This window comes from Bombus pyrosoma, linkage group LG11 (genome assembly GCF_014825855.1).
Source record: "Bombus pyrosoma isolate SC7728 linkage group LG11, ASM1482585v1, whole genome shotgun sequence".
NCBI classification, from domain to species: domain Eukaryota; kingdom Metazoa; phylum Arthropoda; class Insecta; order Hymenoptera; family Apidae; genus Bombus; species Bombus pyrosoma.
In genome coordinates this window covers 12776379-12798197 of record NC_057780.1, presented here as the reverse complement: position 1 = coordinate 12798197, position 21819 = coordinate 12776379, and the positions used below count along the sequence as shown (strand labels likewise).

Sequence of the window (21819 nt, the reverse complement as noted above, 5' to 3'; positions counted from 1 at the left end):
TACAACGTCATTGCCTTGTTTTTTTTTCTTTTGGAGAAACTTTGTTTTTCGGTTATGTAGAGAGTTAAACTATTTATTATGCGAATCAGTCACCATTGTGTGACTGATATTATTTAAAAATAAAAACTTTAGAAAAATAGTAATCGTCTATCTTACAAATTCAATTTGGTATCAATAAATTGCTTGAACATGTTAAATTTAACGAATATATGGTTTTACAATTTATGCTTTCGAGTGAAAACTATGAGGAGAATTGTCCTTTTTACTTTCTTAATTATTCACTCACGACGATTCCGGGTGGCAACTACGGAAGTGTAATGAGCATCGCTCGAGTATCCTCGGTCTCGTCCGCCATTTTCACAACATATTTCTCTCTTTCTCGTAGCCTCTTCTTCATCCATTCTTGTCCCAGGCGGCTTTTACTCGCAAGTCACAGGAGATTATTAATAGCTTGCTCTCGTGTGAATTATCGTGCACTCTGCGAGATATGATCGAGAGCACGCGCGACATTCACCAACTTCGCGCGTTCAAACGCCATCTAACATTCGAAAATTTTCCTCCACGATACTCCTCACATTCTGCAACGTATGTTTCCCATGATTTTCACGTCCACTGTAAAGAATTTATATTTTTTATTTCGATAAAAAATAAAATTTCGCTCGTACCTTACAATTTACAAATTTCTGTTTACAAGAATACTTACGCTAAATGGTTGTGTTCTTAATGCATGTTGTTATTTTTTAGTATAGTACGTTAATTTATATTCACATTTCATTAAAAAAAAGAGGGAAATAAATATGCAAGATAAGAATGTATATTAGCTATCGAAAATCATAACGAATACTCTATATTATACCATATGCATTCTGTTTATTTTTGCACCTTTAAGTGTCGTATAAATGCATAAGAATACGCCGTCCAACGATTAGCATATTCGTCTGTTGACCTGTGAAATGCTTCGAATCGTTACGCAAAGCACACGGTTTCTTCTTTCCCCGCCGAATCATCGATTCATCGAACAATCGCTATTGTTAAACGAAGGAAATCGCGAAGGAGTTGTCGCGGCGTCCCTTTGACTTCGAATCGAATTCTCGAAATTCCGACGCCGACCTGCACAAAACGCCGGAAAAGAAAGGGACTGAATTATTTATCGGTGAATTTGACTCCGATATTTTAAGCGGCGCACGACAGATTATTCCGTAAGCCAGGCGCACATGCTAGTAGAGACGCTGCATGATTTATAGCAGGTTCGTTGTTTCATGGATGGGTGAATGTGCTACCACTAGGATCATTCGCTGCCCCTTTGCTTCTCACGCACCATATTTACGAGAACTGACCAAGCGAAAGCAATGTGTATACTGGAGGACAGTCATAACTTTCCGGTAACAATTACTCACTTATAGATTCAATCTCTTCTTCCTTTTTCTTTGTTTTCATTATTATTAGTGGAGGGACATTGTGATTTCTTTAACTGTTTCACTATGAACGTCATTTGATCCTTTCTTATCAGAATGTACAGTATAATAAACAACAGAGTGACATTTTTAGATAAAAAATAAGTTTCTGTATTTAGGAAACTTAATTAACATAACACGAGTGTATTTGGGACTAACAACAAGTTTGTATAGTGCAGTAATAAGTATAATATAATATTTCTCATAAATACAATGCTTACGAAATATCTCGGAAATTAAAGTAAAGCATCGATGAAATATATCTAGAAATACAAGTTATTCGCTAAACCTAGCACATATGAAACATCATCCAATACGAAACCCGCAGACTAACGATATTATATTCATACCGTTACGAAACAATTTATCGGTAAGCGAAAGAATTTATGAACCAACGAAAATCGTCTGTTATTTGCATTAACGTATATCTACATCCATTCTATACTAAAGTAACTACGAGGAGACACGAATTTGCGTAATCACTGGCTCTCGTTCTCGAAAGCTCCGGACGAAATAGGAAGCCCCTGAAAATCCTGCGGAGGATGAAGTTTCTGGTCCATCGAGTGCGACATTCTGTGGCGGTGGTCATTTAAACGGCGCACAGTAGCGCTCCCATCCCGCGGATATTCGTTCATTGTCAAAGCCCCGCAATCTCTCGTCCGCAGCCAGATATTTCGGCTGCTATGAATGGATTTTTCGAGGTCTTCGCTGGGCCCTTTTAACGAGCAGCAAAATGGAGAGTTCGGAACGCGCTGCGTGCAACTGATAAATCGTACGTAATACACGCGACAGGTTGCTACCAGCGACGAGTAATTTTCGTGAAAATGATACTACTCGCCGAAAACCTAGCAGAAATTCCTGGCTAATTTATACCAGAGACGTTATCTACTCGTCGCGTTTCAATCTGGAACGTGTACGATCGAGGGATCTGTTATGGAAAGTTTCTCGATCGATGAATTTCAGAGAATACGTGGCTTTCTCTGTGACTAAAAATTCTGAGTAAAATAGCGTATGTCCGTAGGGATCTGTGGCCGTTCCATGAATTCAATGTATACGGAAAAAGTTGTTGATAAAATGTGTATTTATTAGAATAGAATTTTATAGAAATATTTAATTTCACTGAATTCACCGATACTAAAATCTGCAGAAATTTGTAGGAAATGAAGAAGAGATTCGATAGCTCTATACATATAAAACTACATAAGTATCGTCAGAATCATAGACACTTTCTCCAAATTTACAATCTGTACATCTCGTTTCTGTTTGATTTTCAATGTACGTAATCAAGAGAATATCGAATAAAATAAACCGACACAGCTCGATATTTACAGAGTACTCGAAAATAATACTTCACGCTGGTAATCGTTTTAAATCGATAGAACGTTCCGTTTAATTACTAATTCGAAAAAAATGAACGCTTATCGCTTAAATTTTGTGTAATTTGATGTCGAATAGCTTGTACACTGTACACCTTTCCGAATAAAGCTTGATTCATATTACGCAGCAAAGTGTCTCGTATTGTTTGTGCTTAATCAACCTTTAATCAACATCGGAAGTTAGTGAATTGTATCATTAGTTAACGTCTGAATATTCGATAACGAGCAATTTGATAGACAATTGCGATGCCCTTTTACGCTGTCAAATTAATGAGAACGCGTATTTGTGCACGATTTACAAGGAAATATCGTACCATGAATTTGTGAACATTGATTCCACGCTATTATTATTATATTAATTCGGGTCGATGTTAATTTTCTACAAACAAAGTAAAATATCACTTTATTAATTCTTTATCTTTTTAATATCAAATGATAACGATTTATATCGCTAATTTATGTGCTACTTTGAAATTCTGAATTCTATTTCCGTCGTCTATGTTCATTATGGAGGCATTTAATAAATATAATTTTAATTATAGACCGGGAATTTTAATAGAGTCTTAGACAGATTCTCTATACTTAGAGAGATACTAAAATTCTAACAATTTACTTAAATTCAGCTCACCTGTTATTATATATTCCTGCTCTAAAGAATATATTTCGTAATATTTGAAATATTTCGCAACCCACTATCTTCCATTTATTTCGGATAAATTTCATCGTAAGTACACATTATAGAATATTCCATTTTAATTTTATGATGCGTTTATTTTGAAAATCGGGGACTGTTCGGTGCGGATGAAAATTGCTTCACTCATATTTTACGCTCGATTTTTATGATAGAGAAATATAGGTATATCATTCAATTTGAACGAAGAAAACCAAAGGAAGCAGTTGATTTTTGTATTTTGTAAACGCCTATAAAATAAATTCATTTATAGAAACAGCGTAAAATCCCATTCTCCGAATGTATGTACATTGTACATATGTATGTGCAGTTTTTTTTTTTTTAGCAATCAATATATCCATTACGCGAGAAATAAAACGTTGCGATCAAAATTACGACTTTATTTTGCTATTACGAGATATTATACCGAACGTTATAGAGTGATTAGATCTTCGAATATATATAACGAAACACTTAATCGCATTTGTTTGACTTTATCGATTTCTAAAATAAGCTAAGATTTACTGAAGTTTCACGTGTAATAGAAACATAATTTTATAATAAACATCATTTTTTATGTGATCATTTCTAGAGTTAACGTACCTATAGTGCACAATCTAGCAGTATAATCTAAAAATTCCTATTTTTGCGATTTGAATAGAATTGGTCGGAGGCTTGGAACAAATATCACCGATCAAAGCTTGGATTTCTGGAACGATTCCATTAGTTAGACAGACGATGGGTATTAATTCAAGTCAATGATCTACAACGCGGACAGAAAGCAAAGTACGAAATCACGTTCGACGAACTTGAATTTGCATTCGATTTGGAATGAGGCGAGCGATGAACGACGGATTACCATTGAAAAACGACATCCGTCGTAGTTATTAGACATTCCCGGATAGGAATACGCTCACGTTCCAAACTTTTTTCTTGTTTTATTTCACTTTTTCCTTTTGGTCTCGATCGACGTGGAGAGTCTGGACACGTCGACGCGGGCGTCGATCACCAGAGAAATTTTGGGTAAATTTAATTTTCTTTTTCGCTTCGGTCCCTAGTCTAAATCGAGTCACTCGTTTCTGTCGATGATTCGTCGATATTTCTACAATGGAATATTCCCCACGGAATAATTGACTTTATGGGATTATCCCGGCTACGTCCTCCGATACGTGTGCGCGTATATGGGAGGCACACGATGAACAAAATAAATGCTCGCAGCCGCCACGAATTATTTCGTCGGCTGAATCTCGCATCTCTCCGTCACAAAAAAAAAAAAAAAACAAAAATCGTTTATATTCCTTCCCGTGAAAACCGAAATGCTCCCTATAGTACCCGAAGGAACGCCGATTAAATTGTCAATATTAACACTGAAAATTCCTGTCAGTTTGGATCCACAGATAGGATCGAAATATGGAAAGCGCTTAGAAAGGATTTGTTTCGTCTGTCCGTGTTATTTCGAGAAACGTTAACCTCTACGCGTAGAGAATGTAATAATTAAACCGGGGATTTTTATGCGAATATAATTAGGATATCGACATTTCTAACAGAATGAAAATATGCTTTAACTATCAAGAATTCTAACAAGTTACTATACGCCATGGTGTTATCGTTTTATTCAATAAATTGTATAATGTCTGTTGTCAGTCAACCGAATCTCGACTTGAAACACACGATTACGACAGATCTGGTAAAATACCATATCTCGATTGAATCGCGAGACACGTAGTGGATGTAATTATTCGCAGAACGTGGAAGAAACATAGTTACGGCTCATTTTTGTGCAGACGTAGACTCGTGTGCGTGGTGGCATGTTAATCGAGATAAATCTCGATATTTATAGTCGACAATCGGCCGGATACATCGGCCATTGTACTTCTATAAATGCACCGACGTATCTGCAGCTGCAGCCCAGGGATCGGAGGGATATAACATTTGAGCTTATTATACACGATCGCGGTATGGCGAACGATCGGTCGTACCTCCATTTTTGTTTCCGCGTTTACGTGCCGTGAGTCGATACGGAAGAACCGTGCACGCGATTCGTGATTTATGGTGTCGTACTGATACAAAAATTTCCACCACTGTCATATTCGAGCGGAACAAAAATTTGTCGAAATTATCCGAGAATACGCTCGCGATTCACTGTTGCTCCATGGGAATTTCAATCGTACACATTGGTATTAAACACGATTTTATCAACTGGTATAAATTGATACTTTACACCGAAGCATTGCTGGCTCGTTCTGCTGAAACTCGAATGTTTCTGACCAGTTTATAATTTCGAAGAAAGTTATTTTCGTTATATCATTATTGCTTGCTGCGTATCAGATGTCGTTTCATACAATAAAACTTAAATTCCACGAAATATCGTATATTTAATCAAAGTAATTTCTGTATCTTTCCATATACTTTTACAATAACTATTTTGTTTCGTTATCCAATCTGAAACGTTTCTATCTCAATATTATCACGGGCATACTCGAAAGCGCATTTAGAAAGTCGGAAAATTTTTCATCTAGATGTTTCGCTTTACTATCCGAAAAAAAACCGTGGAATAAAAACTGGGCGCGAGAAGCTAGAGAAACGGCTGAGAAAGAAGCACATACCTCGTAAGAAAAGTAATTGCCAGCAACAGATCATAGGGTCGGCTTCATGATGGCGTGCTGGCGGCATTTGACCAGAACGAACGTAATAAAGTTTCGTTTCGCCACCACGGCCCAGAGAGATCTAATATAAAATGAAAATAAATCAAAGCTTCTCTCGTCAGGCCGGCCATTAACTTCTGTTTCTTTGTATCGCTATCGTTTTCCTCCAGCAAAATTATTAGTCGCAGCAAAATAATTTACTTTATAGAAGTGTAACGATGTTACGAAGAGGATGGAGCTCGCTGTTGCTCGTTATCGATTGCTCGGGAACAAGTAGAAAATTACGAGTTGGTGAAACTTGGTAACACGATTCATTTTAATTCGACCTGCATTCCTCTTCGACGAAGGACAATTAAATTGTTCTGTAAATCGAGAGAATATTAAGTAGACGAATTAGAAAGAGTGAGTGCAAAAGTTTCATCGGTTTTACCTTTTTATTATTTTACTTATCTTCTCTCTATCTACGTATTGTTCATTTAATTCTTTTCTATTTACTTCACAATTGATTAATACTTGCTGCACAGAACTGAAAATCATCCACCACACGTGTGATTTGTTTCTCGATTGTAAATGCTGATAATTTAATTGTGCTTCGTATTCAAGCGATATACAAATTTCTAAAATATCGTTTCTTATTTAAAGCAAAAAGGATACAGTTGAAATTCATTGAAAGAATCGTCGTGTAGCATGCGCTGGTAATAGCAATTAATTCCGGGCGCGTGTAAAATGTCGAGCGTTTCCGGCCACACTGCGCAGGGTCGACTAGGTGTCGCGATGAATTTTTAAGGTGTACGTATTTTCTGGCACGCTGGAAACGGACTCGTTGATGTCCATCGTGCCAGAAATTAAATTACCTTTCAGGTAGGCCACCGGCGTGACTTACCTTTTCTCTCGCACCTCTTTTTCCATGTTCACGGGTGCAACGTTAATATGCACTTTGACTGACGTCTCGCTTTCCCCCTGTTGACGAAGGAAAAGGAATGAATGTCGGCATAATTGTAAGAGGCACGGAATGGACAGAGAAAAACACATTTAAAATGTATAAATAAGAATCAAAAACGTCGGAACGAGCGACTGCGACTGAATGTTGCGCGTCAGATGCTTACTTCTTTAATTCTTTAGCACACAACAAACTCAGCCGACTTTACCCTATTGTACTCTTGTTTTTCTCTAACTTAACCAACCGTGCCTTCTAAATCTACCATTAAAACACAGGAGAATGTGCGTAAGCTGTGCCATTGAAACGAAACTCCACGCGTGCAATAAACCTTTGTCTCCAGCGCTGTACACATTCAATAGTTGCCAACGTTTATGTGCTGAATATTCATTACATTAACGACTTGATGCGTTTCTGTTTGAAATAAAATCGAAATAAGAGACAAGATTGATCGTAAATGTAACGAGTATATGGGTATAGACGAATGAAAGAATTTTTACGAGCAAACATATCTAACAAATAATACATAGAATCTATAATAGTATCCAATCGATAGTATTTCATCGAAACAATATTTCTTTCGAATCACAGATAGGTTTCCTATCGCTGAATCGAACATAGATCTCGAAGAAAGTTACTTTAAAGAAAGCATAGGAGAAAGCAGATCATCTCGCTTTATCGGTTGTATACGTGTCCACCACCATAGGCTTGAAGTCGATATCACGCGATATATCGTATTGTTCTGGGTTATATATCACTCCGATACAATTCCATTGCTCTTCCCTTCTCCAGCTTAAGAAAAATCCACGACGTTTCTTTTGAAATTCCTTTGCCCTACAACGCTTCACATATAATCTTTGGTGTTGAGAATTCCATAAGAAATATTTCTTCCGAGAAAAGGTGTTATACGTTCGATAAATTCAAAACTTCTTCTATTTTTTATTAGTTGGTGATATATTTTATAAGTGCTGGTACTAATATTTAAAAGATCAAATAAATTTATATTTAGATTCGAAGTCCTAAAAAATATGAATTCTCATAAACATTTGTGGTAATATTCGTGCGGTATTTAAAATTATTTGTCACGGACAACTCAATCTCTCAATGTTTTGCCCGCTTATGGTATTTTTATATTCCCGAGGAAATTTATGTTTAACATTTATTTCGTCTCTTAATTTATTTCCAGTATTCACCTGCGCAAAAGAGTATTAACGCGAAGGAAAAGTACGCTGTTAGTGGAAATTAAGTAATAAATTTAACGAGCTAAGTTCATATAATATTTGCAAATAGAACGCCAGCTAAATTTCTTTCCTTTAAATGAAAATGCCAGAGATTATGCGTTCAGAGTTCGGATTTAAAATTTACTAATTATTCGAGGAACACGCAGGAATACTCTTAATTTACGCAAGTTTATTTTTTCGGAAATAATTTTTTTGTTCATACAGTAGAAACGAGGATACACATATTTATATATAAAATTGTGATAGTGTTGCATTTATATATACATATTTAAATTTGTATAATATAATATAACATAGATATACATATTTTAATCAACTTATCTTTATTTCTGTTGCAGGTATGTAGGATCAAAAAGTTATAGCGTGTCATTAATTATTGTTGAGTAGCGAATGGTAAGTCAAAATAAATTAATTAGTTATTGCAACTTATTACGGACGCCAATTTAAAGTTTACGCGTTTCTTTATAATTTTCCCATCGGATAATTCCCCTCCTGGACAGATAATAATGATTCTCATACTCCTTAAAAATCAGTAAAAAAATATTATAAGAAACAGTAGAACAAAGAAAAGACAAGAAACGAATAGGATATTTAAGATTGAAAATGTGAATGATCTAGCTGTCGATGCACCATAACCATAACCCGTTCCATCTTTTTCTCCCTACGTTCCGGTAGTCGCAGGCGAGCGACGAGACTTGTAATCAAAAAGTCATTATCCACCGTTATCTTGGAGCCCTCCAACTTTCCGAGTCCTGGACGAAGACCACAATTCCTCGCCGGTTCCCGGCATTGGGGCGACGCGAAACCAGAGACAATGACACTACTTCATATTAATTTCCCTCCCTGATGCTCTGGCCCCTTATTCTTTTTGCCGACAGGCCTCCTCACTCGACTCGTTTCCTCTCATCCACCCCACTGTTGGCTCAGGAAACCGCATTGTTACCGCCTGCTTTCATCTTCCGTTTGCCTGACCAATTTTACAGCATCCTACCGTGTGTATCCGCGTTCTACATGGGAAACTAGAGGAAAGACAACCACAATAGCTCTCGATTCGCTATTATTGTTTGTCGAATTTGCCGTGCTTTGCAAAATTTCTTCTTGGACAGGGCGTTTTGTGGATATCGTTGAGAGTTGATGATCTTAAAATTTGAGCATCTTTGTCAGCTTTGAGTGGTGTAATATCCTCCAAGCAAGATTCCCGCGAATTTGGAGTCGTGTACTCCACTTGAATGACAAAAAAGTGTGTGTGAGGTGGTTTATTGAACGCGTTGGTTGGTTTATTAAAGAAATAAAATTGTAACAGTCAGTGTATATTAAAATCACTGTAAGTACAAATACAGAGATAGTATATGCCGGTCATAATCATCACTCGCTCAATGCTATTGTTTAACTATACGCTCGCTATTTGACTAATTGATTCGCTATAATGACTGTCCTAGAGACTACCTACGTTCGTCTATTTGTATCAACAGGTGTTATCATAAAAAGTTCCAATGTAACTCCGCTTGACGATTACAAATAACAGCGATAATATTTTGTCGGGAGTTTGTTTACCTTTGAACCTAGCAAACCAAAACAATGTGGGTATTCCAAGGCACAATAATATGAGTCTCTCCCGATTCAAACCTTCCGCTGACTTGTGTGCCGTTACATGTGTAATACAAGTATATACACTCCACGCCAAAAAGATAGCCCAAGTGTGCTATCTTTAATTTCTCAATAACGCGTGTAGAGTTTTTCGTTTGTAACGTATATGCGGTTCGTTGAAAATAATTAAAAATATTATGAGGTTTAGTGTGTAACAAAAAAAATTGTGTTATTTTAAGAACGAAATGATAGCACGTGTATAATAAGAAAATAATAATCAACATAAATTGTAACTAACAATAATTACTTATCAAATGTATATACTTATTTTGTAATGGGTACATTCCCCTTTATTTTCTATTATTTCTATTGTACGATTTGGTATCGATTTATATAATTTCTAGATATAATTTTGACTTAACGTATTCCATTCGCGTACAATATATATATATGTGTATAAAAAAATTGTACAAATGCCACATGGGAGATTTATAACGTGATGCTAATTTGTCTTGTTTATTAAAGTAACATTCTTTGATTGGTTTTAATTGATCCAAATATAACAAGTCGAATCTATCCATCTATATCTTTCATTTATTTAACTGGATTAACTTCTTCATGGAAGAAACTGCTGTTTTTAATGAATTTCATGAATGGTTAGTAACTGACCACGAAATAGTGAAGAATAATTACATGTTACTGGAAGCCCTTGGCCCGGTAGGTTCAGACAGGCTTGGATCGGTAATAAAAGAGAGGGACGACATCGCACCTCGCCAGGACACTGTTTGACGATACATTATTTAAATCAGCGCCACGCTTGTTTGCCGTCTCTGTGTGCAACATGTAAATACAGTAGCCGCCGCCGGTGTTCGACAGGGGAGACGAAAACACAAGCGGCGTGTGCACGCAGCCTCTATCACGACGACGATGATGGCGGACGCGGTTGGTGGCTGCTGTGCCATCCCGCAAACTCGATTCTGCCCGCTTTCTATCGGGCGCGTAACGTTCCGAAAATTCGTGAATGCCGACGTTGCTCGATGATCGAGTGCCCGACGCCATTGTGTGATTGGTGTTGCGATAAAAAATGTTGTCCGCGTTTGACGTGTTATTTATTCGCAGACCCTACATTTCACGCTCTCTGATTCCGCGTTTTACGCCTCTGTAGCGCGAATCTGAATTAGCCACCTCGCGTCGGAAGCATTTACATAATTACGAGAAATGTAACGCGCGATATTGCGATCGAGATTTTGAAATGATCTAGTGAAAGCAAATAATTCGAGGTGCAGTTTTAAATTTAGTTTTTGAATATCTCAATTAATTTTTTGTTCGATGGTTAACGCGTTGATTGTTGGTTCGAAGTCGCGTAGCCTCCGTTGCGATTAAAATTTCGTTTCTTGAAACTTGATAATCTTCACAACGCTATTTGAGAACAATGTGTTAATATTATGCTAACATATATAACATACTATAAGATATAACATAACGTAAAACGATATATCAATATTCTGAAACAGGAATATCGTGTAAAGCAATAAAATTCACATAGAACTGGTCACGTAGAGCGATAGAAAGACGTGTTACTGATCTTCGATACGAGAGCTCGAATGTTTAACGATTTCTCCTAACTTGCCTGGATATCTCGCTAATGGAGCCGATGTCTCGGCAAGCAATATCGAACGAGCTTGTTCCGTCTTTGTCGTTCGCCACAGTGCATTTCGTGTTTCTTCCCGGAATCATCGGTATTCCTCGGTTTTTCCTACCGTTCTCCTCCCTTCGGCGGTTCGAGTGAGCTATTCCGCGAAACCGTTTTGCATAAACACGCGGCACCGCACAAGTGTCATGGATTTCCGATGCGGAAGATGACGCAAAGGTTTCAGGGGATTTCCTTTCTGCTAACATTAAGATAAAATCACGACAGAGACCAACATACACAATCACGTTCGCGTACACGTAGTTTTATATTCCGTGTACAATATTCTTACGTAGCTGTACATTCGCGTAAATACGCGTTGCCACGCGTTAACTCCTGTATCGATGCATCTATTTTTATTACATTGAAATATCGTTTCTTTGAGTTTCGAATTTGACGTGCCGACATTTGAATTATCGTAAACAATCTGTTCAAATCTTCGATCTTCGATGTTTAGAATCACATCCTATGAATACGGTACAAGTTTTCAAGATTCTATATCAATTTGTTGTGTCTTATTTTATTTATCATTTAGTTAAATCAATGCGATATAATCAATATCAATACGATACTTCACCATTATGAAGAAGCGTGTTGTAACGTTAATTTAAAGGAGTTAATATAAAGAATTTAATTTAAAAAGATTGTGTAAAGAGTAAGGAAATAAATATAACCGAGCTAATATACAGATGTCGCCATGAAGAAATCAATGTAGAAAAATTAATATGAAGAGAAAGAGAGAGAAGTTTTCTAAAAATTTCTCGAAAATCAGGGTACAAAGCAACGTAGATTTCATTGAGTGTGCTCCCATCGAATCGGTGTCACGTATTGCGAACGTTCGACCGTGGCGCCGGAAACTCGCTCTTTATTCGCGCGCCGATACTCTTCGTGAAAGGTAAACACATCGCGAAGTTATTCTCGCGCTGGTGGATTCGCGAAATTTTAATCTTGAAAACGATGCCTTTCAACAGCGACGAGCGAGGGTTAGCGAGAAGTCGACACGGATTTCAAAACGGCATTCATTCGCTACCGGATATGATCATATTAATGACATAAAGAGAGAGATATTCGTTGGAGAGAAATTTGACCAAGTTTTGAATCTTTTTCTCCCTTCTGTTTTTCTGTATACGTTTTATTCGAGAGATATTAATTGGTGATATAGAGACACTATAAAATCAAATATTTCAGAATAATGTAGGGACATAGGAATTTGTAGAAATAGATGATTGTACCGTAAAATGCGCACGAAAAATTATTCCCGAGAGTAACAATTTTTTCACATTTTGTTCAATCTTCTCTTTTATTACGACGTTAGAAAAATACAATTGGGGTAAGAAATGACTGGAAGAACGCGAAAGAGTTAAATAATTAATTTAGATTTATAATTAATAATTTTATTAAAATTATATAAATTATATAAAAATAATGTATAATTAGGTGGAATGAAAAATATAAATAATTTTATTAATGAAGTTGTTCTATGAGAAAAGTGAATTTAACTTATATTTCGTTGCAGTAATCATACGGATTGGTATTTATTTAAATCCGCATTTAATTCAATTCAAAGAAATTTCCCTTTCTGTCGAAAAATGTAAATTGCTCCAAAAAATAACGCGAATCAGAATATGTATTTGAAAAAGAAAAAATTGCAATGGAGGTATTCTAACGATGCATTGGAAAGAAGTCGAGCATTCATGCAAAATGCAGACAGCTGTAAAGGTGAAAATACACTTTTACGTTGTAAACTTCTGGCTGGAGCCAGATACCAAATGGACTGAAAAATTTAAAATGCCAATCAGCGGTGCGTTTCAAATATATATACGTATATATTTTCGATCGATCGTTGTCGTAAAATGCAATGGCCTGGTAATAACTGCGCCCAACCTAGCTAAAGGTAAAACTATTCGAAACCGGAACACATGTGTACCTATACAAGTTTCACTTTTACCCTTTCTTCTCTGCTTCATCTCCTGACTGATCTCCGATTATATCCATTCGCTTCATTAAACTTTATCGTTCGTAAAGTGTCTTAAATTTAAATGTTGATAGCGTTAATAACATTCTATTCAAAACAATTGTCGCACTTCTCGACTGTTTCTTCATTAGTGGGTCCTTTGTTTTAAGTATTAAATCGATACGTATAAAATATTGTTTTTTTTTTTGAAGTATAAAATAATCGTTGAGACAGTATATTATATAATATAGAAATTATTTCCATCAAATTTACAATATTTTCTAGAAATTACGCGCGATTAAAGTTTCAACACAAAATATGTAAGACAATGAAGTTGACGCAGCATGTGCGTCAGTAGAGATGGACGTATCAATCAGACATACCCACTAAGCTTATTATTTAGTAGTTTCATTGTTTTGGCTGCTAGTTTTTATGGACTTAAACTACTTAGCACTTACGAAAGTTTCTAAATAAATACAATTTCACAGTAATTATTCTTCATTGTTAATGATACGCAATACAGACAAAAACTTACGAAATTACAATCTAAACGGATAAGAAATCCACTTGCAGCGTAAGATCGATGAATTTACTCGCACCATTGTCACAAATCTTGCTTTCTTTATTTCGATTTCAGTCAGAGTCGTAGATAGTGGTGGACAATACCGCCATTCACGTCGTGAGAGAACTAAAGAAGTAACAGAAGAAAAGTGAATCGAAACCTTGGCATAGCTTGAGAGGCAAGGAGGCGAGACAAGCAATCTGCATGAACCTTGGCAATAAATTAGTAACAGGCTGCCGTTTCGTATCGGTATTTATATCGAATCCGGCCATTTACTCGGTACACAGAACGATAACATTGTCGTTTGTTCGCCGTGGAATAACGTTAGCTCTTTGACAATGCCTACTTTAATATATCTGACCCGTGTATCTGTTGAATGTTCGGCTTCTTAACTGACCAAGATTCTGCAAATTAATGAACGATAGCTTTGAACACGCCGCCTTATACTGGTTTCTTTCGAGTTCCGCCTTTATCTTACGCCGAAGTTTCTTCGATTAAATTATTCATGGAGACCTTCCACCTTGACCCTTTGACTTTCCATCGACGCACACTCAACAAACGTCCGGTCAGCAGTTTCCTCTATAAGGACGAACAATGAATTTTATTAACCACGGTTCGTATCGTTGGTGTCTCCTTTGATTTTAATGCGTGAATCATCCTTAATGGTAATTTCTATGCTTATGCAAATTTATACTTTTATGGACACAACGAAAGAAGTGAAATCCAAGTAGGTGCGTGTTTCACTCACCAATCGTTATAACGAGTACTATATACAGAATTTGGATATTTTATATATTGATTTATATATGTAACATAATTATAATATAAATATATATAAATACAGTATGTGGATGGAGAATAATGAATAAAAACTAAGAAAAAAGATACTTTATATATTTTTATATATTATCTGAATTTTGTGAATGTTTACACCTTAAAATTTCTCATAAATGCAGAAACATCTACGGTCTAGCAATTTCCTTGTTGAAATTTCTGGGAAATTGATTACGAAGTTATTATTATATGTACGATCATATGTACGACTACAGCTAAGACCTTTAATTGTCGATTTTCCTGTGGAAAAAAAAAGGAATTCTTAAATCGTTGAAAGAGCAATACAACAGAGATTCAAGTTTAAGTTACAAAAACGGTGAACATCGTTTTACTAAACCCTAAGAAGAAACCTTCAAAGGGTTAGAGACATGAACTACCATCTTCTTGAGACGATTCGGAAAATGGGTATGTGCTTTTTAGGTTTCAATCTTGATCCAGGGTAAATACACGTGTGATAGGTAGAGATGTAAGCAGCCGGTGGTGGCTGTGTGAGAAGCAGCCCGTCACGTCGTTGACACTACGAGTATATCTGTCAGCGTCGACGAGCGATGTTTGTACGGAGCTTTCTTTTCGAAACGTGACTGGCTTATAATCGAAAGCCACGCCGCCTTAAAGTACTCTTCGCTACAACTGCGTGACCGGATGTTCCGACAAGGGTGAAAACGATCAAGTTTATTATTCCAACGACCGACCCCGCTATCGACTTCTCTTTCTCTCTCTTTCTTCGTACTCTCGACAGAGGCGGCAGAGCGCAAAAACACTTGAGAACATGTGTCCTTATCCCTGAAGGGGTTACCACTGCAGTTTCTACTTCGAAATCGTATCCTTCTCGTGTAACTCGCCCCGCGAATAATATCGTGTTTCACTGGATTTCGTGGAACAGCGTTTCGTTTTACGTTTTTCGAACCCGTCACCGTGTTCAATCGCGTACAACGTTCTACGTGGTTTTAAATCGTTTGCGATAAAACAGAATTTTTACTTCTCCTTTGCTATCTTCCCTACTTAAAATAGCATTTCGAACGAATAGGCAATTGTAGGTCAGCAAGTGTTACATTACTATAGCTTCCTCTAAAAAATATTAGGACAGTCATTAAATCTGTTTCAAAATTTGAGAAAAATACATTTTATAATAAATTATGTATAGCTTATCCAAGTAACTATTAAAGGTCGGTAACTTTAGCAATAAAATTTACGCTAATTGATCTACGCCAAGTATGCCAATTTGATTGAAAAAATATATAACGTTGCAGAACATTTGAGCAAGAGTGTATAATCTAGATTTCTTCTTAAAAAGAAGAAATTATATTTAGGACTCGGAAGATCGTGATTAGAAATGAATTGCTCTAATACATCATGATAGCTATCACAAACAGCGATAAGTATTATAGATCTGGGTCTCGTACTTATTCGAACTTCCACGTTCGCCATAATCGTCTATATCATAATGAAAAATGTATCTTGCTAGCACATCGTACGTGAATCAAACTCGGTCGCATTTAATCATTTTATAATTATTTACGATTATCCTGTTTCTCCCGGGATACGTTAATAAATGTTAATGAGGGCGGACATAAATTTCCCTAATTCCCAGTGGGAAGTTTAAATGAAAAAGGAAGTAGCGTGTAATTAAACACGGTGATCGACACTCGAACTTGTGTAAATGAAGATTCTTTTAATTAAGGCCACGCCTCTACAAATTTCCCAACCTTGTCAACCGTTGTCGGACTTGTTTCCATGATGTTTGGTAACTTTCGGCCCTGACGCTATTAGAAAACTCCGATCAGAACCTTAAGGAGCGGTTTGCTTAAATTAAATTTCAACTACATTTTTTTAAAATTAAATTTCACTAAAAAATTGCGTCTTTTCTTTTGGTATGATATTAACAGCAACCGTGAAGCATGAGTATACGATGGACTCGAGCATAGGTCAGAGAACCTTAGGAAAAGGGTGTAAAACTCCTTGTAAAACTGAAATTTCCTTTTTGAGGCAATTAGACCTTGAAACCGTGAAACTTTGAGACCTCGAGATCTTGAAATCTTGAGAGCTTTAAAGGGACCTTGACAGAATTCGCTAAAAAAAGAAAATTTACATCTTCTCAACAGAAAGTAGAAACACGGGACGAACGCGAATAATTTTTCACGCGTCCTTAAACGATGTCTTCGACGAACTTAACAAACCTCGTTAAAGGTAATAAATCGCGTTAGCGCGAACGTGCACTGCTCGCAAATCGATATATCAGTCACATAGATGTTGACGGATCATTCGATCGGACATCGTGGAAGCAGCTGCGAAGAAAAGGGTGCCCCGTGCTGTGATACCATCGTAGGGTGGATCGAGAAGCGCAATGTTTTCGTGCGAGGGTAGCTGTTTTGTTATTTATGGTTGCATTACCGAAAGCGGTGTAAGGACAGTAAATGCGTGAGAGATGCCGCGTGCAGGACTAAAGTATGTATAAAGTGGAGAAGCACATTTTTACGATGCCACGCTGAGTTTAATCCGCTCCCACGATCGATTTCATCCCCCTGCCCCTTTCTTCCTCTACTTCCCACGGGTGCGTTTCTTCGCGTCTCTTTCACGCGTTATATAGCGCGTGTTACCTGCCACGAAACTTGCCTGCTGCTGTTTCAGACATTGTTCGACCGAGAATTTATCTTTACGACGAAAGAACTCGTTCGCGCAACAAGACTTTACGGTGAGCCTTTAAAATTTATACGAATGAGCTCCAAATAAAGCAACCGGTTCGCTACGTGAAGAAAACTTCAACGCAAGGATTGCTCGATTTGTTGTTAGCGCAGGAATAAAATATGCTGCGGAGCATTGCGTTTGTGTTACAGGATAACTAAGCTCTTGGCTATAATAACTCATTTTATTTAAAGATTCTATATCTCCTTTACACGTTGTTCCAGTTTTATTGCAAATAAATTACAATAGAACCTTGATTATGACACATGCTGTCCGAATAGTGCAACTTCTGAGATAATCGAATAACCTTATCTTCGTATGAGAGAAAACCATGATATTTGATGAAAGTTATAGGTTAAAAAAGAAGAATTTTCCTTAAGTGACTTCATTGGTGGTACATATTATGGATGGACGTGGTTCATTTGTTTGATTTTTGTAAAAAATAATTGTTATTGTTTACGGACTTTCTCGTAATTTGAGTTTGAAGATGTCGCGAATATTTCGGGTTGGTTCGAGTACTGTTTTATTCGTCTCGCTTCTTCCATCATTGAGGCCATTAGAACGCGCCAGTTGGGTGGCCGATTTCGACCGTCCATCGTCATCTTCATCGTTTTCGTCGGCATTTCTGCGTCGCGCTGTTTCGTCGTCCGAAAATAGTCGACATTTCTGTACCGACGCGACGTGCGTTACTACAGTTGGAAATCCTCTGAGATGTTGGCATTTCCGTTTCAAGCGCGCAGGGTGGTCCGTCACGTCGAAATTATCGGTATTGACAAATCCATGCTCGTCGCCCTGATTCACGAGCAACGATACACCAACTCCAATCTGTATTCCGCTCTCGCGCGATTCGCCAAACGATATCTCAGAATTACACCGTGTAAAATTGTGTACGTTTCGCGGCGTGAAAAGATTTCTTATTGCAGAAAGATTCTTCCACGAATTCTTCGTGTCCGTTAAATCTTTTTTTAGATAAAACATATGTTTGTAAGAGAGAATTCTACAAGAGTATTCTACGACCTGTGATTTAACTATTGTCAATTGATAACGAAATTAATATTATTACTGATATTCGTAATGAAAGTAGCAATTGCTCAAAAATTAATAAACAGGGTTTAGTCAGTATTTTTTGCATAATTATTTATAATTTTTTTCAATAATCTGTAATTATTTTGCATAATTTGTAAAATGTGCTTGTGAAACTTCATTTGTTTTACTGATCGTATCGTGTACGGAAATTTTTTATGAACTTGTAATCTTTAATTTGAAAACTTTCATTAACATGATACGTAACACAACAGTATGTAAAAGTTGACAGCAAATGTGACTTATCATTATAGTTTTCAAATGGGAGAATATTCAAATTAAAATAAACTTGAACATATTGTTTACACTACTTAAATGACACTTTTATTTAAGTATAATTAATATTAATCCATTTGTGAATACCCTGTTGTGGTTTGTGTTGATATTTAAACGTAATGTGATATTAAGGTGTAACCATGTTTCTCGCATGTTACTGTATTTGAATAACTAATTAGTTAATTTTATAACACAGGGAGAAAATTATGAGAAAATTTCATTCTACGAAATGTGGACTGTTTTAATGATAAAATGAACATAGCTTTCCTTAATAGAATGAGAAAAATTAGTAAGAAAACTAACTTCCAGAAAAGTTATTCCTATGTATGTATATATATATTCTGCAATTATTCATTAATCGAGAATGATATCGATATTACTTACACGTGTTTTTATTTCGATGCAAATTTTCTATCTTTACACTTATTCGATCTCGATCTGAGATCGGTTTTCATGTCTGAAAAGTGCGTATGTGTGCGTGAGAGAGAGAGAGAGAGAGAGAGAGAGAGAGAGAGAGAGAGAAAATTTGAGCCTCTAATTCAAAGCCAATAATTCGATTGATTTCGAAGCACACGAGGTAAATAAAGTGGATACTTTTAATCTTTCGTAGCAATTTCAATGCGGCTTTTTAAAATAAACCGAAATGCGATGTACACGCTCATCCGCTTTCCGTGGGATTTTTTTCGATATTTATGGTTCAATGGCCGCGGGTTCCATTTCAAATACTAACTTTTCGGGAACAATGTATACAGAACGGTTAATTCGTTTCCATTAATCCTCTTATATTCCCTGAACCGTGCCGCTGCGTGTACTTTATCAAAATTTCATTTGTTTTATCAAGGATAAATCTTATTGCAGTTTGCTTTATCGGGAATTGTTTTCTGACTCTTCCATATTTCCGTAATATTTGTCCTTTACGAGTGTGTTCATTGCTTCGCTCTCTAAAATAAATACGCGGAATCTAATTAATATGCAACTGTTTCAATTATCGAGCTATGTAATAAGTACAGTGGCTCGCGAAAGGATTTCGATACTTACAGTGGCTATAGAAAATATTGCCACATACTCTTATTTCCCGATGAAGCGTTTCTTTTTTTTTTATTAGATTTCACACATTTCATTCTCATAACATCCAATTTTCACAATCGCAAAAAATTACTATTAAATGATACGAAATTTAGTATATTTAGTTCTAATTAATTAATGTGTAAATATTACGATAAATAGAATGGTGTGCCGGTACTTTGTACTGTACACTATGTTATGTTTTGAACAGAAATTACAGACGGACAAAGTTTGTTTTTGTTATAAGACCTTCGATAATCGCATCTTACATTGAAGTAGATGTTCTATTACTTATAAATAGGTGTGTTTATTATTTACTTGCGAATATTTCAACTTGATTCGACAACTTCTTCGAACTAGTCTTTGCTGTCTTTTGAAGCCCGTGCATGACTGATCTTTTGAGCGGCTGAAATATTTCGCGGTCACGAAAGAAACGAGGCGAAATTGGACTCAATAAATTTCCAGCGGAGATACATCGGTGATGAATCACCGGTTATCGCTATGCGACTTCAAACGAAATTAAATGTCGTGACTCTTCTCGTGCGTGTTAAAAAATTCGTCACGACAACAACGTGACGAGGAACATGCCGAGAGGCGGCGACTTTGAAACGCATACGTGCGTTTCTCGATCGATCGATTGATGAACCTTAAAGATCGAATCGTTGAGGGAAGGCACCACGAAGTTTCTGTGTTTTGTAAATTAAATTATGGAGAAATTGTTTCTTAATCTTCGTTCGAATTATATAGTCAAGTTGTCTGAATTCACGAAATTTAGATTCAGCTTAAAATCTCTTTGCCAGGATCTGAAAATGTGAAATTATTTCATGCCATTTGGCTTTAAAAGATTTGGTATTTTACCAATGGGAATTTTGATTTAACGTATAGCTGTTTTCGGGTTTCAAACGAGCTCGTTCGCTCAACTATTTCTTGCTTTGAAAGGAAGGCAATTATCGAAAACATTTCTATATTTTATCCTCTAATTTATATATACACGTGTATGTGTACAAAATCTATTTTATGTTTCGAGTTTTTCACTTCGATAATTATGAATTAATTCCAATGGAATTTATTTCAAAATACGATAAATTACTTAAGTAAAATTTCTTTTGAAAAAAAATATTATCTGCATGTAGTGAACCATTTTAACTTAATTTTCTAATTATATTACATCTTGTTAACTCGATATAACAAAACTTCCAGATTCATCCTGTTTCACTTCTCGGAAGCTATCCTCTCTTCCGTTCGCTTGTTGAAATACCATATCTTTACATGTACAAGCAGGAGAATATTATTTCCACTATTCTTATATAGAACATTGAAAAAGAAGGTTAGCGAGGATGCTGCAGAAGGCAGTATGCAATAAAACGTCGGAAATACACGTTCAGTTGTATCTGTTACTACAAACACTTGGGATCATTTATTCATCATGTACGCGAGTGCATTCGAGTTGCGATACGGAGCATTTTGAACGTACTAAGGGAAATGGCGCGGTCTTAAACTTCCCTTCGCTTGAAACGCTCTACTTCTTCAATTTTGATGACAAAGAAGAAGCTTCTACTAAAATCTTGTTTATTAAGTTTGGTAAAAAACATCGGAAAGCATAGGAAAGTATACAAAATCGTGTGCTTAAGATTCTAGGTTTCATGATTTTTGAATTTACGAGATAAATTGTACAATGAAAATACTTTTGAGAATCGTCGAGGAACAAGAAACCTAATGATTCACTGCAGTGTGCGTGTTTTTTGACACGCCTGTATTGACAA

The 21819-nt window shown here is 36.3% G+C and overlaps 1 protein-coding gene and 1 long non-coding RNA gene across 3 annotated transcripts in view; one reads left to right on the top strand and one right to left on the bottom strand.

Moving 5' to 3' along the window:
- LOC122573008 (teneurin-m) overlaps positions 1–21819 on the top strand; it is a 653565-nt gene that overhangs the window by 24392 nt on the left and 607354 nt on the right. The window lies entirely within an intron of this gene.
- On the bottom strand, positions 53–14222 carry LOC122573013. Of its 2 annotated transcripts, XR_006318635.1 has the most exons (4): positions 14090–14222; positions 7029–7105; positions 6107–6227; positions 53–612 (listed from the first exon to the last, which is right to left on the bottom strand). It is a non-coding gene; the product is annotated as an uncharacterized LOC122573013 (long non-coding RNA). The 2 variants fall into 2 exon arrangements; XR_006318634.1 differs by lacking the exons at positions 53–612; positions 6107–6227 and adding an exon at positions 6328–6507 and having other exon boundaries at positions 6576–7105.